This window comes from Alexandromys fortis, unplaced genomic scaffold (genome assembly GCF_014885135.2).
Source record: "Alexandromys fortis isolate MF-2015 unplaced genomic scaffold, M_Fortis_MF-2015_v1.1 scaffold_82, whole genome shotgun sequence".
Lineage (NCBI taxonomy): Eukaryota > Metazoa > Chordata > Mammalia > Rodentia > Cricetidae > Alexandromys > Alexandromys fortis.
The window spans coordinates 3,495,682-3,513,555 of NW_026067963.1; the positions used below are offsets into that span (position 1 = coordinate 3,495,682).

A 17,874-nucleotide genomic window follows, 5' to 3' on the forward strand; every position below is an offset into this window, starting at 1 on the left:
TATTTATAGTTATATTTGTATTTAAAGAATCAAACTGTTGGGAGAATCCTTGATAAAGGCACTGGCCACAGAGTCTGGTAAGCTCGGTTCAGTCCCCAGGACATACAGAGTAGAAGGAGAACACCGACTCCCACAGTTTCTCCTCTGACTTCTGCATTTACGTCTGAGTTCAATTCCCAACAACCACGTGGTGGCTCACAACCATCTGTAATGAGATGTGGTGCCCTCTTCTGGAAAGTGTATATATAATAAATGAATTAATTTTTAAAAATCCTATGATCTTTAAAAGAAAAGAAATATAAACGTAAAGATTTCAATCTATCTTACCATACAATGAAATACAAACACTTCTGCTTATGACCCTGGCTAATTCCTATTAGGGCCATATAATAAATAATGCATAATTTCTGAGTTCCTTTGACTGGTTGCCTGTCTACTACTGCTGACTCAGCTTCTCAAGCAGATGCAGAGGCTAGAAATGCTGCCGTAAGTGAGACCTTGATCTCTGTAGAGTGGAATCCTAACTGCTTAGCCTGAATTTGAAGACTTTCTTCCCATTTGACTAGTGCCCTCTCTGCAAGACACCAGGCAAGCCAGCCTCTAGTCTGAATCACTCTCCAATCATGTTCCCACCTCTTTGTGAATGTGGAGGCAAAGGATTCTAGAAGACACTGTCGCGTTCACCCTCAACCAGCAAGGAAGACGCAACACCCGGAGCTCTTCTTGAAGCAGTTCATTCAGGACTTTATTCACAGCAATCTTTCTCCTCCTCCTTCTCTTTCTCTTTCTCCCTCTCTCTCTCTCTCTCTCTCTCCAGGCAAACCTCTCCCAACCCTTAAGTAGGCATGGGCTACCAACCCCGGATTGCCAGGTGGGCACTGCCCATAGGTCCACGCATACGCAAGCAGCTGACAATCATTGCGTGATCATAGCATAAGTCAGGTCTTAGCCATAATAGGAGCTGATTATTACAGAGAGCGCTCACTTTCAGGATCGCGGAGGCTCCACGCAGCTCTCTACATTGCCATCAGGTGTGGCTCTCTACAAGACACTCTTCCATACCCCAGTGGACATGCTGTGCCTCCAAATCTTATAGATTCCCCAAGAATAAAAATTGGCGAACCAAAGATCCTTTTGGCTGTTCGCTTTTGTGGGTAAACTTGAGATTGGAGGTAACAGTTGAAACAGAACTCGATGGGTTTCTGACTTTTACCATATGACAAAAGCCACAAAGCCCTTGATTTAAAAATCTCAGCTGAGAAGCTGGGGGGGGGCTTCCCGTGGAACCTGGGGGATCAGCCAAAGTTCTTCAGCAGAAAAGTGAAGCTGACCCAGCCTAATGCCAAGCAGCTGCCTCAGGCGTACACTTGGCACAGGGTCTTTGCACAAAACAAGTCAGAAAGGGTTGGTTTTTAAATTTTGGAGTTAAATAAGAAGAGCTTCATGCTTTTTTATGTGCTATTGTTTCTAAGAATTTATATTTAACATTTGTTCATTCTTGTTGTTTGGTTTTCAAATTCATTCTTGGGCGTTCCAAAAGAATTCTCAGCTTGGGATGCCAAATGTGTAGATTTAATATAAACCATTTGGTCTTTTAAATGGCATTTGAAAGTCTCTGAATTTTGAAAAATAAATGTTTCTGTTTGGAAAAGATATCTTCCAAGCCATCAGTTAAAGTGCTTGAGAAGTCAAACCTTGCATTTATAAAAAAAAAAAGTAGAAATAAACTATTTTTCAAACGCTTATTTGAAAGAATATGTATAAAGAGTTTTCTTAAAACCTGTATAAATACCTATTACATTTCTCACTTTGGGAATAAGCTCCTAATTAGTTCATTAAATTCATAATAATAAACTGCTTAAGCCAATACATTCATTTCTCACCATAAATTTACAGGAAAATTAATTTAATTCCTATGCATTTTTAGACTCATAGCATGCCAATCTACATAAAGATACAATTTTACATGCGTAAATTGGAGTTCCTTTTCAGCTATCCATAATAACAGTGCCATAAATGAGTTAGGGAGAAAATTATTTACTCTTCTATGTCAGCCTGGAATAAGTGGTGCATGATGGTTTAGAAGACTTGATTTGTAAAGTTTGAAAGGACTCAAGTGCCAATCTGGTTTTGACACCATTTCTAGAGGGCTTAGGTCATCCGGCGGTTCATAGCCGGCCAGCATCCCACCCTCGGTGGAAGCCAGGTAGAACAAATGTGGAGTCAGGCACACCTTTTGCACTTGAAAGACACAAATTCAGGGACTGAGGAGATGGCTCGGTGGCTAAGAACACTTGCTCCTTCTCTGGAGGACCTGAGCTCAGCTCCTGGTATCCACATCAGAAAGTTCATGACCATGCATAACTCCTGCTCCAGGGGATCCAACATCCTCTTTTAACCTCCAAGGGCATAAATGTGTACACAGTACATAAACATAGATTCAGGCAAAACACTTCTACATGTAAGTGTTTAAAAAGTGGGCAGGAGTCTCATGGAGCCTCCACTACAGGCAACCAAGCAATTCTGAGGAGAGGGTAATTGGTCTTCCTTGGGAACTCATCTTCCAGTTGGTTATCCAATACCAACGGTCAGGCCTGAAATCATATGCATACAAGTAATATTATGTGAGCTGATCAGGTTGTATTTATATACACATACACACACACAAAGAAGTAAAGGTCATACATTTGAGAGAGAACAGGGGATACATGTGAAAGATTGGAGGGAGAAAAGAGACGGAGGAAAGATGTAATCATATTTTAATTTCAAAAATAGAAAAACTAAGGGACAAGAGAAAAGGAAGTAAAAGTGACATGAGTCTAAAGTTGTACATAGCAACACCACCCTGGGCCAGGACTTCATCTCACAATCTCATCTAAGTACACAACAGGCTTCCTTTCATGGAGATCTGGTGAAAAGTCTAATAGCTCTAAGAATAGAGCTGATATTGGAGAAAGTTAATGGTGTCTTTCATAGACCGCCCTCATAACCACCCAAATAGCCCAGTACCCTTGACTCAACAAGCACTTCTCCCTATAGAAACCCCGCCATCCGGTTACATTAATAAGTGCAAAGTCCAGGACCTCTTGTGTGGGTCTGACAGTTCTTCCCCTTGTATGGCTTCCTGTGTTCAGATTACCCAGCATCTAAGAAAAGGTTCCTTTCCAGCCTGTGATGAGAAACTTGGAACAGAAAAGGGAAATGGAGGAAATACGCCAAAGTCACAATGGTTGTTACTATTCCATGTGCTTTCTATGAAACTTTAAATGATAGGGGGTTTTGTTAATAAAGTTTTATAGGAACTATTTTGTTTTACATGTGAGCATTTTGAGTTTCATTTTAAGGCACAGTGTTTACATGTTTTTTATCATTGTTTGAGAATTTCATACATGTATATAATATGTTCTGATCAAATACACCACCCATTTCCTCCCCTCCAATTTACTCCCCATCCTCCCACCACCCCTTCCTTTTCCTTCCCTATTTCATGTTTTTTTTTAAAGGACCAAAGTCTGCGCTGTGCTCACGTAGTGCTATCTGTATGTGCACAGACAAGGACCGGGGTACGGGTAATCTCTCAAAAGCCACATCTGAGAAGAGAACTGACTCTTCCTTCCCAGAGCCCATCAGTGGCCAACAGCTCCTCAGCTAGGATGAGACTTCATATGTCCCTCTTCCAACACTGCTAGAATTCTGCTCGCTTGACCTTGGCAGGTGTGGGCACACACACAGCTATGAGTTCACAGATGTCACATCACTGTTGTGCGTCTGGCAAATGCTAGCTAGATGACTTTCAATAGCCTTCCCAACTTAGAATGATCTAGAAGTAAATGCATGGATAAGATATCACCCAGGTAGAAGACTGGTCCAGACCGGACCAGACCTGTCACAACCCGTTCAGACTGGTTCAGACCGGTTTCGACCCATTCAGACCAGTTTACACTGGTTCAGACCAGCTCAGACCGGTCTTGACTGGTTCAGACTGACCAAGACCAGTTCCGACCGGTTGAGACTGGTTCCAACCAGTTCCGACTGGCCTAAATGCTTCAGACCAGTTCAGACCGGTTTAGACTGGTTCAGGCCCGTCCAGACAGGTTCCAACCATTTAAGACTGGCCTAGAATGGTTCAGACCAGCCTAAACCAGTTCAGACCCATTTCAAACTATCCCAACCGGTCCAGACTGGTTTAGACTGGTTCGGACCGATTCAGACTGGTTTCAGCCAGTTCAGACCAGTTCAGACCAGTTCTGACCAGCCTAGTCTGGTTCGGACTGGTTTAGACTGGTTCAGACCAGTCTAGACAAGTTCTGACCAGTCCCAACTGGTTCAGACCAGTTCCAGCCGGTTCAGACCAATTCCACGTGGCCTAGGCCGGTCCCGAGTGGTTCAGACCAGCCTAGACCGGTTCAGACCGCTTCCAATTGGTCCTGACCAGCTCAGACTGGTTCTGACCATCTCAGACCAGTTCCAACCAGTTCAGACCGGTTCTGACCAGCCTAGACCAATTCAGACCTTCCTCAACTGGTTCCAACTGGTTCCCGACGGGTTTAGACTGGTTCAGACAGGTTTCAACTGGTTCAGACCAGTACCGGACTTCTAGAAACTTAAGCAAGGACTTCTAGAAACTTAAGCAAGGAAGAAGTCTGCATAGAAATGAAACTTTCCTGCCACCCCTAAGTATTGCCATGAAGGCTGGCCAGAGTTTGCCAGTCCTGCAGAGTTCGTACAGGATTCCCTTGAGTTCAAACAAAGCTGTCAGCATCCTTGGTTCTGGGCTCCATTTGGCTGTTTTCAGGCCAGTCCAGTAAATAAAGTCTCAGAAGGAGAAGTAGCAAGGTATCAGCTGACACCATTCTCTGGAAAAGAATCAGGAGCCCGAAAGCCGGGACTGCATGCCTCAGGTCTGCATTTTCCTCACTAACTCTCTGCCTGGCTTTTATCATAATTGTTGCAGCTGTTCACATCAGTGAACGTGGGCCACTAGCGAGGAGACCCACACCTCAGCTGAACTGGGCGGAGAGCAAGGGAGGCAAGAGATCTGTTTGTTTTAACTTATTTTAGTAACTTGGGGCCTGTTTCCTGTCTCTGGTGATGTTGCCTAGAAACCCGGTGATTCTGATTTGAATCCAAGTTACTAATGGAACATTTGGCAAACCCCGGGAAAATGCTCTTGGAACCCTGTCATCATGCAGGGTACTTTCTCTCCATGTTAACTCTGCGTGTGTCTCACACATATGTGCAACTGCAGAAATATGAGATTGTGTCCTTTCGGTTGTCAGCTTGGGTGTCATAAAGGGGGGAGGGGTATTTCTTCTTCTCCCCAAGCCCCTGCCTCAGAACAAGGCAGCACTCCCACTAAATAGACAACGTTGGAAGGAAACTTTGTGCTTTTCTTGCCTTCATTTGCTGTCCCAGAGAGGAAGAATGATTAAAACTTGAAAGGGGACCTCACTTGTCTTGGGGAAGGCTCAGTGTGTCCGCAATCAATGCCCATGCGTGGTCTCTTTCTTTCTCTACCAGAGTTCTGGGTGAGGGCCTGCCATGCACCCATCCATCTGCGTTGCCAAGATGAGGCTAGCCAGCACAGCTCAGAGCACACGGGCCCAGGACACAGGCGCTGCTTTTCCAACTCTGCTCTAAGCCCGCAGCCTCCAGCCCATTTTCGTCAGCAGCAAAGCTGTTGTTTTGGTTTCGTGTTCTTATTTGTGGCTTGACGGCCTGCCAAGAATTGGGGGGAGAGGTGTGGCGGACTCAGGCTGCAAAGGGTTACTATAACCAGATGGTGGAAGAGGGACAGGGGGAGCCTAGTCCAACAATTCCTTCTAAGGAATTCCCTATGAGCAAACAAACCTTGGAGGCAATTGGCATCTTGTCCAGAGTTATAGGCATAGTGACCGAGACACGGACTTACTTACCTCTGGAGCCTAATCCAGTGACGTCTCCATGACCGTTACTCAGTGCCAGCCTTGGTCATATCCTTGACATCTGTCTACTACCATCATCTCAAGAGACTTCAATATCCAGAGAGACATCAGGTCTCTGAGTTCAAATTTTGCTATCTCCCATCAACCTTTGCCACCACCACCTCACTGGAGACAGTCACTGCAAAAGTCTCACACAGCATGGTGTCAACAGCTGAAAAGGTTCTACTTCCACGACTTTCTCATTTACACTAGAGCTTGCCCAGAAGGTAAGGTGCTTGCCGGGTAAGGATCTGAATTCAGATTCCCAGAACCCACGCAAAGCTGGATGTGCCAGTGTCCCAGTACTCCTACATGACAAACTGGATACAGAGACAGGAAATTCCCCAGAAACTGTCTGCCAGCTAGCCTGGTGTGTATGGCCGGTGAGTAAGATGCTCTGCCTCAGAGAATGGGGAATGGTTCCAGAGGCTGTCTTCTGACCTCCGCTCTTAAGCTGTGGCATGCGTGTGCCCCTCACACATACACTCATCTATATTCTCTCTCTCTCTCCCTCTCCCCCTTCTCTCTCTCTTTCCCTTCCTCTCTCTCTCCCTTATCCTCTCCCCTCTCTCTCACGTTTTCTCTCCCTCTTCCCCCTCCCTCTCTCTCTCTCTCTCTCTCTCTCTCTCTCTCTCTCTCTCTCTCACACACACACACACACACACACAGAGGATTGTTTTTTAAAATCCATTAATTTAGAGGCTTGTATTTCTTCCTATCCCTCTCTCCTTCTCTACCTAAATACCCATTTCCTTGGTCACCATTTTCAACCTCTAGGAGGTTTCTGCCATTGTCTGCTTTCTTTCCATTGTCCAGCTCATTTCTGAATGTCAAGCTTCGTTTTAATTTCTCTCCTTAGGTATTTCCCGAAGTCTGCAAACTCTTTGTCCTTTCCTGTGACTATAGCAAGAGCAGTTGAGAACCGTGTTTAACTGACTTATAATCATTTTATATATTCCTAGGTTATGATAGGATAATTCATATGTATTTAATATGTAATGAAAAATTTAGGGACATTAGTATTTCTTTCCTAAATACGCATCATTTTCTGTGGCTGGAGAAATGGCTTATCAACTGTGAGCCTGCTGCTCTGTCATGTAGACCAGACTTACTAGGATCCCACTACCCACTTCAGGTGGCTCACATATACCTGTGATTCCAGCCCCAAGGAACTGACACTGACTCCCTATTCTGGCCTCCACAGTCAGCTACACACACATACACATACACACACACATACACACACACACACAAATGATGATGATGATGATGATGATGATGATGATGATGATGATGATAAATTAGTTCTTTGATTTGGGAAGCTTTAAAGTTTTAGTTTCTTTACAAAATAAGTGACCAAGTGTGGTGAACTCCAGTCACCTTACTGCACTGCAGAGAAACTGACTCTTATTGAAGAAAGTTGTGTAAACAGGAAAACCAGTACTGCAGGGCATCTCTAAGAAGGCAACATTGCCTAATAATCCTTCTCACAAGCAAGGAGCCCCCTGTCATCCTAGACAGTTTGCCAAGGGATGCTGGTCCAGCAACACAGTATGTACTGGGATATATGCACAAGTGTGCTGTTCTCATGCTCATGAAGAGCCGACCTCTCTGTAGTAGATTCTTTTAATAATAACTTAAATACACCCATTTCTATACTCAAAGTGAACACACCAGCATTCGAGCAAATGCTTTCTCCATGGCAGATTGCATCCCTCCCATCCTCCTTCCTCAAAAAGATGCTTACACCCTGTCTCATCCCCATTTCCCTTTGCTCTGCACTGTGGCCCCTCGAAACCACCAATCCTAGCTAACACTCCCTTTCTCTCCTTTTGCCTGGCCAGTCAGTAGGAGCTCCTACTCAACCATGGCTCCCATTCTGAACTTGAAGATGATGCGGTGCTCTTCTCATTTGTTCTTGATTGTCAGCCTCTCCATCTATCCTTCTTCTTGGTTCTGATAGGTCAGTTGCAATTGTTTCTCCCAAATGCAGGCTACCTTATTTTGATACATTTCGACTGGTGTTCAAATCTACAGGCCTCAGGATTCACTGCCACACCCAGTGAGCAATGAGGGACTAGACTCCTCTCTCCATAGGTGTCAGTCAATATAACCTCATTCTGAGGATACCAAAATTGGGGTCAGAAAAAAAATTGGGGTCAGATATGAGTATGTGGCCCAATTTTACCCAACAAAAAAAGAAAGAAAGAAAGAAAGAAAGAAAGAAAGGAAGAAAGGAAAGAGAGAGAGAGAGAGAGAGAGAGAGAGAGAGAGAGAGAGAGAAAGGTTTTTCTTGGAACTTTTAAGGAAAAATAAAACAGTTTCTGAGGAAATAATAAACAAATTCTTTTTTGTTCTATGTATCATAGAGAGTAAAGATGGCCACCTTATAGCTTCATAAGGGAGTCAGCCTAAAAGGAAGCTCGTCCCTTATAAAAACAATACCCAGTTGTGGAAAGAAATGTGGAAATTGATGGCATTGTTCAACTATGAATCTAATCAACCCTGAAGCCTACACTCTCCCTGGGCTAGCCTATCACATAAAGTGCCATTCTTCGGGCATCTTTATTTGAGACAGGGTCTCTCACTGGCCGGGAACCAACCAAGCAGACTATACTGCTTGACTCTTGAGTCCCAGAGTCTACCTCCCTAGAACTGGGATTTTAAGTATGTGCCACCATGCCTAGCTTTTTTTAAAAAATGGGTCTGCAGATTGAACCTAGGTTCTCATGTTTGCAAGGCAAATGCTTTACCAACTGAGCCATCCCCCAGTTCCTACTACATTACCTTTTGTAGTTTGAGTAAGTCTGGGTTTCCCAAATTATATATAACTAAAAGCATTGTTTCTGATTCACCACCCAACTGGCCTTTAACTTTTGGATTTAATGTAAACAACTCTAATCATTCTCTTCTTCCTAATTATGATTCTCATGGCCCTGGAAACCATTTTTAACATTAAATTTTTATCTGTTGGCCTGACCTTTCTTCTAAAGGTTGAAAATGTATATGCAACTGTGGACTGACATTTTCTCCTATCTGCTGAATGGAGCTCCAAGTCCTCCCACTAAGTCTCCACGTACTAAGTAATCTGTTCCTTCTATAGGAATCTCTGGCTCGATGGATGCACCAAGCAGAAATTCAGGAGTCTTTTTGTGTCTTCCTTTACCCACCCACCCCTATTCTGTCAATACCAAATCCTGCCATTTCTAACTTTTGTATGATACTGATGGATTAGTTCTTTATAGCTCTACCTTAACCCAAATCTCCCATAGTTTTGCCTGCAATGTGCAGCAGAAAAAAAGAGCAAAGGGGGGGGGATTTTAAATGGTCTCAGCACAAAGAAACAATCAGTGATAGACTCAGCAGTTCCACGCACATGCACATGTCAAAACAGCACACCAGGCCTCTCAAACTAAGTCTGTGCAGAAATAAAAACCCAAAAGCGTCTTGAATATTTCAGGAGCTTCCTCTGACAGCATCTGCTGTCATCCACGGTGTGTTGCATAGAAAGTAGTTAAACACAATAGATTTTAAGCAGCCCTGGCAAAAACAAAACAAAACCTAGAGAATTGATGCCCTCATTTGAGAGCCGTGTGGTTTTTAGAGGAAATGATTCCTTGAGGTGAGAAATTTGGGGTACTCCTTACCTGAAACAGACTTCAGGGACCAGAAGGAAAGGTGCCCATTAGTAGACGCTCCACCAAGCTTTGAGGGGATACAGAAGAGGCATCCATGGGAAATCAGAGATGAGCAGGTGTTTCCAGCAAGGGAACCACGCAGAGTTGGCGCAGGGCACGCTCCTGCCATAGTCAATCAAAGCAAACCCAGAACAGCTGCTGTCAGAATTGTCACCAAATGGAGGCAAAGAACTATCATTTATACTTCAAGTGGGGGGGCATGGGGGCGGGGCATAAACGAAGTCTGTGTTAAACAGCTGATGTTGCCAGATGTTTCACACGCCCAGTTGGTGGATATTTACACCAGGTAGCTCTAGATTTTGCAGACCTGGAAGCTATCGGCTTGAAAGTGGGGAAAAGCTTAGATCTGAGCCCCAAACAGAAGCAAATCAAATACCTCCAGCAGGTAACAGTTACAAAGTGGTACTTTCATTCCAGGAAGGACTACTCAGCAATATAAACAGTAGCACACCTGTCTCCAAAAGAACTAGCTGTATTTTGAAAGTTAATTATGAAAAGTTATGTACTAGATGACCTCCATACCTGTGGCATTCTTCAAATAACAGAACAATGCAATAGAAAGTACAAAATACTGCTAGAAGAAATTAAAGACTCAAATAAGTAGAAATCCTTCATTTGTGGATTGGAAGACTTAATAATGTTGAGACAGCAATAGTACTGAATTAATTCAAAGATTTAATGTAATCCCTATCAAAATTCCAATGGCGTTAGCTCTCTCTCTCTCTCTCTCTCTCTCTCTCTCTCTCTCTCTCTGTGTGTGTGTGTGTGTGTGTGTGTGTATTGCTAGGGGTCAAACTAAGGATCTTCCTTGTGTTAAATAAGCAATCTACTTTTGAACTCATCCCATCTTAAAATCCCTATGCACTCTCCACATGACCACACGACCAAAGTTGGAAGTTACTCAACTCTTTATCTCAGAATTTCTCACAGACACTGAAGGGATATAAACAGAATGGTATTGGCATAGAGAAGGTACATAAACTGAACAGTTAAAGTAAATTGCCTCTCCCCTACATCATACATAAAACTGACTCAAAATGATTGAAAGACTGGCAATAAGACTAAAAGTCAAACTTTCTAGAAGAAGACACAGGGAGAAAGCTCTTGACACTGGTCTCGTTTTTGCACATGACACCGGAAGCGTGGGTAAGAAGAAAAACCTGGACAAATGGGATGATTAAAGGCTTCTTCACAGCAAAGACAATGATTAATGAGACGGCAACTTGTGGAATGATGAAAACGTGTGCCAACCATCTTCAGATGAAGGGTTAATTCATGAAATATGTAAGAAACTCCCATACCCGAACACCAAGAGAAAATAAAACAAACTGTTCTTTAAAATGTGCAAAGGGCTCAAATAGATATTTCTTCAAAGAAGATCTACGAGTGGCTAACAGATGTAGGAAAACACATTCAACATCGCTGATAGTGAATCTTGATGGGCATCAAAACTCCCGTAGGATGTTGCCTATCACCTGATAGGATGACCGTTATTGAGAAACGAAGTAAACACGTTGTCAACGACATGGAGAAGCTAGAAACACGCACCCTGTTAGTTAGTGTGGGATGGTGCAGGAACTATGGAAAGTTCCACGGAAACTCTCTGAAAATTTCAAACTAGAACCACCATATTACCCAGCAATCCCACGTTTGGACATAGAACCCAAAGAATTTAACACAGGATGTCAAGAGACATGTATTCCCGTGTCATTTCGTCACTCCCGGTAGCCAAAATTAATGTGGCATTTAAATTGTTTCCTTCATGAGGTAAAATGAAGGAAAAAATCTGTATTTTAAAGGCAGAGGACTAGGTCACTTTTGATCAAATGGAAAGAATCAACCAGGCAAGGACGATGAGGTCTCAGTACATGAAGAAAACGAGGTAAGCTATTCGTCTACCCTGGGATGGAAGCAATGCTCTCCGAGGCTTACTGCTGCAGCTCATAAATGTCTCAGCCACACCTCTCTCTACTGTCATTATTTGTTTATATGTCTGTTCCCCTTATTGAACTGGAAGCCATTTAAGAGCAGAGCCACCTTTTGTAGCCCCCTGCTCATCTCGGGCTTTACTGCAAAGCTGCTTTCTGAACTAGTTACAATCGACCAACTGTCCTGCAGAAGGATTTTTTTTTGTCCTTCCAGGGAATGTTTCCTGGCATGGGGACTCTTTAAAATGAAGCAAATGCATGTATTTTACTGACTGGGACTTAAGTAGGAGCCGTGTCCAGAATAAAGCCAAGTTCCCTGACAGGACTTTAAATCAAGGGTTCTGTTTCTGAGAATCCGTTCTGACCTCTGTTGTCTTGGTCTTAGTGATTGCTTAATGCTAGCCAGCTGTCTTCACTCCCTCGCTTTTCTTCTTCTTCCGCTGACCAAATGTCCTCACCAGCTACATTATAAGGAAGCAGCGTTCTGGGTGGAGTTATATTCTCACATCTACCTCCTGGTTTTACAGTCTTATCTTTATCTCCCTTAAACTCACACTGTCTATCTGTGATTCTATCCCCTTAGACGCCAACACGAGGAAGGGTTTCTGAGTAATGGAGCAGCTCAGCACACGTCCTTCCCAAGGCTTGTCGGTTGCTGAGGTTGTTTTTATTTTATCTTCGGTCTCATGCCTTCAGTGCAATCAATTGACTTGCATTTTCCATGACAACACCCCCAAGGAAGAAAAGCCCAACATTCTCTTCAGGATACGGGCAAATAAATGAATCAGCCTGAAGACAGCATTGCTCAAGTCCTGATGTTCCCATAGAAAACATTCTCTTAGCATGACAGAACGTCTAACCATCCTGATCAAACGGTATTCTCTTTGGGTTTTCTTCATGTTGGGCCAAGGGTCACAGTCTGAAAACAAGAGTGGAGGGCCAGAAGGAGAACTCAAGGCTCCAGCCACGACCTGACTCCTAGTCAAGCCACTTAACCTCTTCCGTTGTCACTGCACTTGGACTAAGGGGGAGAAGCCAGAATCTGCACTCAAAGCTCTTATAGATAGTTTCAAGAACTGTGATAGGTCTGACGTTTGTCCTTCTTGACATCTAAACAGGTGGCTTGTCACAATGTCATGAATGCTGACAAGAGGCAGCCATCCTGGTCAGAGACTAAAGACTTTGTTACAGTAATCACATTGCAATCAACAGAAGTGTGGCAGAGTGGCACCGGTTCCCCTTGCTGTCAGGTTGGATGGAGCAATGAATCACTATTTGGAAGAGAAACTCTCTATTCAAGAATCCTAAATCTTACCGTGATGGATAGCGCGCATGCTGCCTTTGCTCCGGAAGCAGACATGTTCTCCCTTTTACCAAGTCAGATTGCTATGTGAACACGCTCCGCAGACGGAGGCCAGAACAAAAGTCAATTGATGCTTTGTTCCTACAACATGTGAAAGTGTGGGGGATCCATGGAGAAATGTTGCCTGGCACTTGGCCACCCTTACAGCCATCTTTGTAGGGTGGCTGTAAGATGGAAGCTGTGTTTCGAGTGCTTAAATAGAGAGAGGCGTGCATTGTAGACACCTGTTGAATGTTGTGCTATTGCATGTGGGGCTCAAGATCACACCAAAAAAGAGGGAAAATAGACACATCTATATAGATGTATAAATAGAAAACATAGACACGTGTATCTTGCCAGTTCTTACCTTGTAACTGCTAAGCCAGTCCTCAGTCACACTTAGCCTCTAGCCTGACGGTGAGATCTTCTCAGCCTGCACCCTAAGCCTGACTGAAATCCCAGAGGATGGCGAGGTTCCGCCGAGGGAAGAGCAACGGTTTGAAGGCTTCCCCCAGAAGGAGGCTGGCTTCATTGTGGGCACAATGACGTGTGCCTATGTCCGTGTCTCTCCAGGTTTGTCCTTGTAGTGGTTGGAATGATGTGCCCACAGTCTCTGACATTTGAATACCAGATCCCCAGTGGGTGGTACTGCTGGGGAAACTTAGAAGGATGGCTTTGTCGGAAGTAGCAGTGACTGCAGGCAGCCCTTGAGGATTCAAGGACTCAGCCATTCCCCGTGTGTTTCCTGCTTGTGGTCTGAGATGTGAGTCCTCGGCTCCTGTTCCAAGTCTTCCGTTTGCTGCCTTGCTTTCCCGCCATGGCAGACTCCTATCCCTCTGGGCTCGTGAGAAGCGCTTTCTTCTAGGAGTCGTCTTGGTCATGGGGTTTTGTCACAGCAGCAGAACAGCCACCAACACGGAGCCCAATCAATCTGCGAACAGGTCACTGATTTACTTAAAGCTGCCTGTGTGTCTCATGAACGCATGTAAAGAGAACTCACTCAGCCTGGGTATAGAGGGGAGGGCCTCGGTCCTTCCTTGGAGCAATGTGCATTACCCTCTCTGAGGAGTAGATGCAGGTTGGGGAATGGATAGAGGTAACGGGAGGAAGGGAGGGAGTGGGGACTGGGATTGGTATGCAAAATGAAAAAAGACAGTTTGTTTTCTTTTATAAATAAATAAGAGGAATGAACTGAGTGTTTTAAGCAAAGGCTAGAAATAAAAGAAGCAGCAAAAAAAATTGGAATATATTGCAAGTGAATGTTTGAAAATAATTAACCTTTTTCCCCGGTCTCAGAACTGGCAGAATTTGTGCATTCCCTTTTGCAGTCTTACTGCTCAAGCCCTTCTACAGTCTGTAGTAAGCCAAACAAAACCAGCTCCTTTCATGCCCTCTGCTGGATATCTGAAGCTAAGCATCAATAACAAAACAAAGTGAGGCACACGTACACAACAGTCAAAGCTTAGTTAAGACTTCTCAGCAACTGTGACATTGCAGGCACGATATGCATTAGTCTATGTGGTCCATCTTCACAGCAGCTCTGCTTTGTCGTCAAGGAGACAGAAACCTCCACATCACAAGAGCCCATAAGAGTCCTAGTCGGGGGAAAGCTGGAACGTGAGCAGAACAGACCCAATCTGAAGTCAAATGAGTACCGATGTCCACACAATAGTTCAGACTCAGAGACAATCCAGAGTAATATGTAGACCCTGAGGATCCTTCCAAGAGAACAGTCCTAGCGCTTGTGAAGAGGCAGGACCAGTAGGTAAGCATGGAGCCAGCCAAGGGGAGACCACCCTGAGAGACGCCCAGCCCTCAGTCTCATCTGCTTCTCTATTTCAGAGAGGACCAAGGTTCTAGACATTGGCTTACTTCCAGTGTGACTTCTCAAAGCCCCAAACAGAACAAGGCTCCATGTTGATTCTCTTGACTTCTTTTTACTATTGCTAAAGGGTCTTTGAGAGGAAAACAGTATAATCGTGATTCACCTGTACCTGTTAAGCTTACATTAAACCCTTAAGTGAGAGAACAGGGAAAATAACACCCTCAAATAAGATTCCATCTGGGGCCGACGAGACGACTCAGCAGTCAAAGGAGCTTGACACCAACCTTGATGATATGAGTTCAGTCTTGTGTCCCACAAGGCAGGAGAGCAAATTGTCCCCTGATCGCCTTTCACCTCCACATGCAGCTCTTGGCACATGTGCACTCACAAACACACAGGCACACACACAGAGACACACATGTACACATGCACAGAGACACACAGAGACACACATGTACACATACAAGACACACAGAGAGACACACATGTACACATGCACAGACACACACAGACACACATGTACACAAACACACAGGCACACACACAGAGACACACATGTACACATGTACAGACACACACAATGAATTAGCTCTACACAGACACACACAGACACACATGTACACAAACACACAGGCACACACAGAGACACACATGTACGCATGCACAGACACACACAATGAATTAGCTCTACAATGTAATTTTGAAAACAGAGTCAAAGCCTATCCGAACCACTCAATGTGGAATCCCATTAAATAAATGTTAATTGCTTGGTGGTTTTGAAAATAAGCTTCCATCCCAGCAGATGGAGAACAGCAGACGTCATATATAGGCCGCGGTAGCCTCTCCAGACAAAGAATTCTGCAATGAGTGGGCAGATGGGAGCAAAAGTGGAGCTTTTCTTGTAGTCAAAGTGGAAAAGAAGCCGGTTTACCCTTCCTTGGCCCTTAGTTTCTGTAAAGGTCCATAGGCATGTTCCTACTGCTAACAGTTTTCTACATGCTAATGTTAATAGTTACAGAATTAAAAATAGCCCAGTCAATGACTGAGATATTCTTATAGATAATCCTCAGAGGCCACAGCACGACTTTGAAAACATATCCATCTTGTGTGTTTATTCCAGTCTCTTCCAGATCTCCTTCCATGGATCAAATAGAAGAAAAGAAATATTGCTGTCCCGTGAACACTTCCATTTCCTGAGGAGAGACTGTCGTGGAGTTTGGATCAAGTGTGTTACGGGTGACAAATGGAAATGTACTTATAGGCCAGCAAGGTGTTTTAAATTTTAAATATTTTAAATGAAATATAAAAACAAATGTTTCATTCATTCCATCTTTATTTCTTTTTAGCTATATTTAGCACTCGTGTGTGTGTTTACACGAATGTGCGCACACCATGATCAGACGGCAGCTTGCACAAGTCTGTTCTTTCTTTCCACCCTCTATGTCCTCAGGATTGAACTCACGTCGTCCGGCTCGGTGGCAAGCGCCTCTGCCTGCTGAACCTCTTTCCTCTAAAGCCCTGACCGTGTGCCTGGATCTCTATGGAAGAACCCCCTGGGTGAAAAATGATGGTCCCGCGTGCCTTTCCAGAAAACGAGTCACTTGGAATCAACCCCAGCTGAAAGGAATTACATAAGAATAAAATTCCCATCCACCTGTTTGTTGCTCAGGCAGCTTTGTGACCAACTGGCTTCGCTGTATCCTCCATCGCTGGATAACGTATCTGTGATGGTTTTTAACCACACTCTCCCCCATTTCCCCATCATACCCAACGCTAAGGAGAGAATATTCCTTGTCCTTTTTAGTCCTGCGGAAGAGCAGATTTTACTTATGTAGAGGAAACTGATTGGTACGCAGTTAACCCAGCTTGGTGGCTACTTGGCTGGCCTCTGCCCTTTCCAGCTTGGCAATGACAGCCAGAGACTTTGAACCCAAGACGCTGTCTCACAGGGGTCCTCGGTTCCCATCTTATCTGTGGTCGTGGCTCCTTGCAGCTTCTTCCAGTTCAGCCAGAACACCTTTGTCTTCGGAGCTAACCTGTGAAAGTGATGGAGATGCATTTCTTCCTGAGGACCAGGCGCTCCGGTCTGTCCTTCCTCTCAATGGCTCTGTAGAGGACCCCATCTTGTGAATGCAGGGCAGTCAAGAATTCCAGCAGTGAGATGCATCTCTGTCACATGTCGTCACCACTGCCAAGATGTCTTGTTTTCCACCAAGGTAGTGACGGCACTGGCCCCTGCTTGAAGGCTAGGGCAGTCTTGGAGTGGGGAGAGCCCCCGTCCAGCAGTTTTCTTCTCGCCCAGGCCAACAGCCTCTGCTTCTTCTCCCTCCCCGTCTCCTGCCTGGACCGTGCTTGGGCACCAGCTAAAGCAGGGCTTTGACAGTTCAAGCTGGCTGCACGGTTTATTTCAGGAGGCTCTGCCAGCCAATGGTCGAGGACGGCCCTTTGCTGCTGTGGACAGAAGTAGCAGAGCCGTTCGACATAGCCAGTGAGGTCTCATTTTGGCTGGATTTCTTGTTCAGTGTCGAGGTTCTTGGGTCTTTAAAAAAAAAAAAAAACACAGAGATTTCTGATCTTTCACAAGAGCAGGTTCAGAGCCACCTTCCTCTCCATGGCTTTCTCTCCTCTCCTCTGGTCAGAAAAGGAAAACCCTATCAGCGCCCCCCCCCCCCCAACTCACTTGAAGCAGTGTCCGGCAGTTAAAGTTCAGAAAAGTAAGGGACAGCCCTGGCATCTCAGCAATCTTAGTGGCAGAATCCTCACCGTCTCCTAGGACATGGGCCATATTAAAAATCTATTCAAATGTTCTAAGAAAGTGGACTGGAGGTGTCTCTCAGTTGGCAGAGAGCTTGCCTGGCTTACAGAAATCTCAGGCTCAGTCCCAACTTCCCGCACCTGCAATCCCAGACTGAGAGGAGCGGGCAAAAGAATCAAGTTCAAGGTCATCCTCAGGTACACAGTGAGTCCCAGACCTGCACAGGAAACGATAAACAGAGTCTTGTGGATCAGGAAAGTACTAGATTTGAAAAACAGCACCAAGAAGGCCTCAGCTAAGATCACTGATATCCAAATGACATCCCTCTCTAAAAACAGAGCCAGTTAAGGGCCCTCTGACTTC

At 44.6% G+C, this 17,874-nt stretch overlaps 1 long non-coding RNA gene across 1 annotated transcript; it reads left to right on the forward strand.

Annotated features, from left to right (window-relative positions):
- Nucleotides 1-9,893: 9,893 nt before the first annotated feature.
- On the forward strand, nt 9,894-17,314 carry LOC126508381 (uncharacterized). The gene is made up of 3 exons (XR_007593799.1): nt 9,894-11,543; nt 12,173-13,872; nt 15,877-17,314. It is a non-coding gene; the product is annotated as an uncharacterized lncRNA (long non-coding RNA).
- Nucleotides 17,315-17,874: the final 560 nt, after the last annotated feature.